A 7,500-nucleotide genomic window follows, 5' to 3' on the forward strand; every position below is an offset into this window, starting at 1 on the left:
AAGTGTGTCGATGACTCTCATCAATGGCATGTACTAATAACGTCTCCTCAACCTCTAATAATAAGGAAATGGCACCCAGTGGATCATGCCTGTTACTCAGAAATGCACAATGTGTGGTATTGGAATGGACAGCTGTCAAGGAGGATGCAGATACAGAATAAATCTTAACAAACCACAAACCACAGGGTGTGTTTGTGGTGATGGAGATTTGGACCATGCTGATGATAACACCAAGGCTTACACATGAGACAGAGGGCTGGCAGACGTCAAAGTGCATTGCTTCAGTATGACTGCACACACCATTAAGGGTCACACTCGTGGGTTTTATACAGTGGTCTTTACTCGCTTGTGCCTCAATGGCATGATTTACATGCTTTGGTCGCCAAACCTAATTTCATTGGCTATAGTAGCCTACTATTATTTTGCAGGGCGACTACTTTATGCTGTTGATTGATGTTTTGCTGAGATACAGTTCCCAGTCTTGTTACTAATTCTAAATTGTCCGTTGCTATGTCCAGATATTCACCAGTTGGTCTGTTTTTTCTAATCAAACTGTTGCCATGCTGACATACGGTATGTTTTTATCCCACAGATCATGTAAAGTAAGTGAAGTTTAATTTTAGAGCACATTTAAACACAGCTCACACTGACCAAAGTGCTGCTAGTGCATTAGCTAAAGAATAATAAAATAAGATAAAATAAAATAAAATAAAATAGATAAGTAAATACACACATACACATACAGATCAATGATTTAAGCTAAAACAACATCAATAGACAACACTTAATTACAGACATAACAAGGTAAGACAATTAAAACACAGGGAAGGCCCAAGTAAAAAGGTGCATTTTGAGCCTGATTTTGAATAATGTGATTGAAGGGGCATTTCTGATGTCAAGTGGCAGTTGGTTCCACAGCTGAGGGCCAGCAACAGAAAAGGCTTTCTCACGCTTAAGCCGGGACTGTGGGACATGGAGGAGGCCTTGGCTGGAGGATCTGAGGGACTTGGGGGCTACATGGGGATGAATGATATCAACTATGTAGCTGGGGGCCATGTGCGTTAAACTCAGCGGGACACTAAAGTGAAAACAATCAGCCATTATCATTTTTCATAAATACACGTTCATACAAACTTTCACATCTGCAGAGGGCATAGGCCCTTAACACATAATCCTTTTTGTTTCAAAAGCAGATGGATAATCATTGGTATTAAGAGTAATGCTTATTCCTATTTGTTTGACTCATCCACTTACATCATATCCACTTACCTCCATCTCTGTTCAATGTTCCTCCTAAGTATATCCGCTTCTTTTCAACTGATAACATTCTTCATTTTTCACAAATTATTACTCTTACCAGCACACGCACCTGTACAAGCAACACGAGTATTTAATGTGGTCATTCTGCTCTCCATGGTCCGGCACCTGTCCCCCTGTGTTTCCAGTGACCTGGACTCACTGGCTTCTCCTCCTGATTCTGTGAATGCATGTCCTGTGTTTGTCTAGGGAGCGGAGCGGAGCTGAGTAGGGACTAGCTGCACAGCCTTTGTTTGAGACTGTTTTCATCAGTGGACTTTTATCTGGCAAATCATTAGCAGGATATGCAGATTAACCTTTTGAAGAGCTACATCACTTTATAACTACTTCAACCACATCGTTATGTTTTTTAATCACTGGTGCCTGGGTTGAACTACTTGCATAATTGTATCTCTGGTAAGTTATTAGTGGTCCTTTAAATTAGGTCTCAAGGTGCTTTTTGTTCTGAAATTCTGAGGTAATTGAAATAATAGTTTCAAGGGCTAATATGAAAGCATACTGTTGGAGAGTGGTGAGCTCTTGTTTCCACTCGCTCCAGTGCCGACACTTTGCTGAATCAAATGGCCCTTCCAAGTGCTTAACCGATGCCAAGATTTTCTCTTCTGATCTGGGGATGCCATCCATGTACCAGCACCCTTCTCACTTTATTTGGAGCACCCAGATTGCTATGGCTGACACGGAAGGGGGAGAGGGGAAGACCCAACATCCAAGACCAAACCATGTGAAATGTGATGTTTCATGCTCACTAAACACCTCTCCAGCCCTCCCAAAAGCGGGTCGAATTACAGGCATCTTAAATACCTCCAGGATTGTGCTTTAGCATGTTCATGTATTTTACATTCTTTTCAGTTCCTGTCCCCATTTAGATTATACACTTAATTATGATTATTTCAAGAAAACTCTTTAAATAAATACTTATTTATAAATACTTATAAATACAATATATGTTATTCTCAAAAAAAGTGAAGATAACACTTAAAATGTGGTATGGCGATAAAACCTTAAACATCATGTGTTGACCATAGCAACCAAGCTTTGATGCTTACACACATTCTGTTGATTTCTCCATTTTAACCCTCTAACACTTATCATGCTTCCTCTGCATTGGTGAGAGAGGCCAGGAGGTCAGGAAGAGAGCCTCTGGATATACTGAATGAGGAACTGTACCACAGCTTGTCCAGTTTCTGGGGTATGAGCCAGGTCTGAAGCCTGACCATTAATGAAGTGATATGATTATGATTCCTAAGCAGAATATTGATAATAGTGCTATGAAAAACACCATTTAATTGAAATAACAACTGAATAACTGAATAAAGGGGATCGAACTCACAGGTAGAACTAAGGTTGCTGTAGGGGCATGAGAAGACCGTTGCACAGGGGCGGAGCTACGTGGTGGCCGGGGGGGGCCACGGCCACCACTGGTCAAAGCTTGGCCACCCTGCTGGCCCCCCCAGCTCCATTCAGTGAAAAGTAAAAAAAAAAGAATTGCTGCCGTTTTCGACAACACTTTGCAAAGCAGGGACTGAACCAATTACTGCACTCTATCTACGACCATTGGCCCAGTCAGGAAGTGTAGCCTACGGTTCTGATCACATCGTGAGTAGGCCTAGTGCAGCAGCAGCAGCAGCGGGACAATACAATTCATCTGTTAAAAACACTTGACAGTAGACTAGGCTAGCCTACTACTTAACCTCAGTAACAGGTGAGTTGATGAGTTGGAACATTAATGCTAATAAGATGTTAGAATGTGTCACGAATCATAGCCAAGTGAGCTGCGTTGGGCTGTCCTTGTTAGGTAGCCTACTGTAGGCTCTGACATTGATGTGTGGGGCTGATCAAAAATAATCGGATGCCCGCGGGAACGCTGTTACAAGAATATTTCGATAAAATTCGGGTGAAATGCAAGCATATTAGGCACATATCTCCGGATGGCTCCAGGTAGGCTAATAGGGCCTAGCCTAGGCTACTTTATAAAAACATAATATGCTGACTGCGTGTGGTTCTTGCCATAGCTGGTCAGGCAGAGGCAGGCTGCTTTGCCTGAATTCTTTGTTACATTGCTTCGGAACTGTTCATCGCAGCGAGATGAAACCTTAATTGCGTGACAGAGCAGAAGTGTGGCTTTCCAACGAGACTAAACACTTGTCTGTGCGATCAAGTATGAAAATCAAAATCAAAATCATGTAATTAAATAAAATTGATTCATATTTACAGTTCACCTGCGCACCCATAGACCTCTCCAGAATAAGTCCCGCCTCCTAACTTCCGTATCCATCCAACCTTCGGTCGTCAAATGTCTATGGGAAATAACATGGCGTTTTGAAAGATCGTACCTGTCAAACTCTGTAGGTGACAAAGTAGAAAAAGCTGCTGGGCATATAGCTCGACTTACCCCACGTTTTTGTGTGTTGTGGTGGCAAAGCATGTTCATAATCCAACGCTATCATGTGTTTCTCTATGGCAAAGCATGTTCATAATCCAACGCTATCATGTGTTTCTCTATGGCAAAGCATGTTCATAATCCGGTTTTGAGATCCTAGCAAATTCCATGCATGGCATCCAATTCGAGACTCACATTGCATCCCAATTTATTCGACAAAGAAACACCTTTTTGCCTTCACTTTGTTCATGACAATGCAGTAAAAAGTTGTTTTAGAATCATCATGAGTGTACACACAGAACATGCAAACTCGGGTTCAGTCAGATCAGATCAGTTCGTGTCACAGATATGGAGCGCAGAAAGGTTATTTTTCATTACTGTGTCAATGGCACTTACAATGACCAGGATAACTGCTTATAACTAAAGGTAGTGAGAATGGCCAAAAATAGAGTAGCCATAGGGCTAAATAAAAAAATGGCATTTATTTCCATAAGGCACACAGCACATATTTTTCACATTTGCTCAGCCCCAGAGAATCCCTCCACCATGGCAATGATATTGCCAGATTCTATGCACACATGTACCAGCTGACAGCTTGGAGTGTACATGTACATTTGTACATGTCAAAATATAAAGTTTACATTGACCAGGATAAATGTTTCTAACTAAAGGTAGTGAAAAACAGTCTAGGGTTCTAAGGGTTAATTTCTTAATTCAGAGCCATGTTACTTACAGCCAAGTACTTGGAGTGGATATCAGAAAGAAATATAGTTTGGCCATCAGTATGAGATCAAATATCTACATACAATATTTGTAGTATGTATTATTGTTCTTTGAGTTAACATCATTTGAATAAAACTGATTAAGTAAGTTGCATTATCATAATATTTTTTATTGGCATTGACCTATTTATGGAAAATGTGTTGGAGTGGCCAACAAACTGACCTGTGTATCAGTGTTGGCTTTGCACAATTTATTGCCATTATTAAATTAGGCTATCCTAATCTTCAAAACTTTTTGAGTAGTTTTCAAATAATAGTTTTGATTCCCAAGTGCCACCCCAATAAAAAGTCTGGACCCAGCTGCCCCCCCCCCTATAAAATAACCCTGGCTACGCCCCTGCCATTGCACATGCTTGCTAAGTCAGCATTGAAGCAGGCGTGTTGGGTTTTATATTCTACTTCTACAGTCTAAATTTGCTTTTGGAGGATACTTACTATGGTTGACTCTCCACAGGAATTGAGTGTGAATGAGTAGTGAGAGTGTTTAGTGGATGCGTTTAGAAAGCTTCCTTTGAAAGTGTTCCACAGGGCCCCTGCAGTGGCATGACTGGCTGGGGCACCTGCTCCGTACGCCGTACGGTTCGATTCACGCCCCGTTGTCCTTTCCGGATCCCACCCTGACTCTCTCTCCCACTCACTTCCTGTCAATCTCCACTATCCTATTTGATTAAAGGCATAAAAAGACCAAAAATATACTTAAAAAAAAAAAAAAGTGTTTCACAGACACAACAAACACAATATGGTAGTAGTATGGATGTTTTGCAGTGGTATAGCTAGTTACACTTAGATTGTGAATACAGAATTAGAATTGTTGGGTGTAGTGTCTCTTTCTATGGCAGCAAACAGGAAGGGAGACAACATCATTTGGCTGGAGTGGGAACCAGGAATCTCAGTACTGGTTAGGGAACCATCTCTGCTTTCAGTCCTGTGCACTCTGAGGAGGAGTATCTGTTTAATTAGCAGATGAACCTGACAGATTGCATTTAAGAGGGAAAGTTGCATAACACAAATATGTGCACGACTGGATGAGAGAGAGAGAGAGAGAGAGAGAGAGAGAGAGAGAGAGAGTTTGTTTCTCTATCACACTCGTTTAAGCAACCCCACACAGAGTGAAGGGGAAAGTGTGTGATCGTGTTGTTTAGTGATGTCCTCGTCTGTTGATCTCTCTATCACAGTTTTGGCTCGTCTTAGGGACGTCTGGAGAGTCTCACCGTGTCGACCTGTACCCTACTATGAGAAAGAGACAATGGAGTCCCAGTAGCACATGTTAACACTCCACCTGGAATTGTCCAGCCAACACACAAGATACATTTCTCATCATAGAACTCACACACATAGACTCAGCACTCTGTGCTCATAAAGAGGGTGTTCCACACCAGTGTGTCTGACATCATACCATCCAGGTGGGTGCTAAATGTAAAACTCAACACTGATTGATTGATTGATTGATTGATTGATTGACTTATTTCATATACAAAGACCTGACCTTCAACCTGAAAGGCCTGGCTCAGCTCATGTAAGAGATGTGCCGTCTCACAGAGATCAAGTGGTGAAGAAAAAATCATTTCAAACGTACAATAATCCGGACCATGATGTCTATATACCATACACACACCTTCTCATTTAGAATTGATGATGCCTAGAAAGAACAGAGGATTCCTAGGGTGGTGGTATTACAGTGGCTGTTGGATCCACTTGCCACAGCCGTATCAATGGCTGACTTGACAATGCAAACATCTGTATATGCAAACTTAGTTCAGCCTTCAAAAGGAGAACAATCCAGTTGGGATTTGGCTGCAGTGAGGCAAACGATAGATCCTAATCTTGGTGCTAAGTTCTGTAGGCTTTGTGTGTGTGTGTTTGTGTGAGCAGAGGCGATTCTAGAGTCTGTGGGGGCCCCAAGCAAAAATTCCAAGGGGGCCCTACCGACAAGTGTCATCACCATTATGTTATAGCACCATTAGGTTATTATGTTAAATAATAAAAATACAAAAGGCGTATTATAAAAAATCTTATATTTTGACATGTATCTCACCACTGCAAGCTGGCAGCTCGACTTGACTTACATGTGTGTGTAGAGCGGACTGTCCTGAATCTGGCAATATCATTGCCATGGTGGAGGGATTCTCTGGGGCTGAGCCATTTACAGACATATGTGGTGTGCGCCTTACAGAAATAAATGGCATTTTTTTTATTTAGTGATGAAAAATGACCTTTCTGCGCTCCATATCTGTGACATGAACTGATCTGACCCGATTTTGCGTGTTAGCCTGTGTGTGTCTATGGTGTATGCACTCATAATGATGACTTTTGACTTTTTACTGCATTGCCATGAACAAAGTAGAGGCAAAAAAGGGGTTTCTTTTTTGAACAAATTGGGATGCAATGTGAGCCTTGAATTGGATGCCATGCAGGAATTTGCTAGGATCTCAAGACCGGATTATGAACATCCTTTGCCATGGAGAAACACACAATAGCGTTGGATTATAAACATGCTTTGCCACAAAAACAGACAAAAACGTGGGGTAAGTCCAGCTATATGAAGTTATTATTTTGCTGTCACTTCGTCTGTTTAATAACAGAAGGATGTACTTGGTATGGAATGATAGCTCTGTCTCCTCGTTCATCTGACATGCGTGGCATCTCTATTCGATCACGGGTCCGCGAGTAATTCAAACGAGGGTAATGGGTGTGCAGCGTTGGTTTGTGTACATGACGTTATTATTTTGCAGTCACTTCGTCTGTTTTTATAAACCAGAAGGATCGATATACATGGTACCAATGGATAGCCCCACGGGTTCGCGAGTAATTCAAACGAGAGTAATGGGTGCGCAGGTGAACGCAGAGAAGTATAGACTGTAAATATGATGCAATTCGATTTAATTTCATGATTTTTCTTTATTTTCATACTTGATCGTACAGACAAGTGCGTGGTCTCGTTGGAAAGCCCCACTTCTGCTCTGTCACGCAATAGATGTTTCATCTCGCTGTGATGAACAGTTTCGGAGCAATGTAACAAAG

This window comes from Alosa sapidissima, chromosome 10 (assembly GCF_018492685.1).
Source record: "Alosa sapidissima isolate fAloSap1 chromosome 10, fAloSap1.pri, whole genome shotgun sequence".
NCBI lineage: Eukaryota > Metazoa > Chordata > Actinopteri > Clupeiformes > Clupeidae > Alosa > Alosa sapidissima.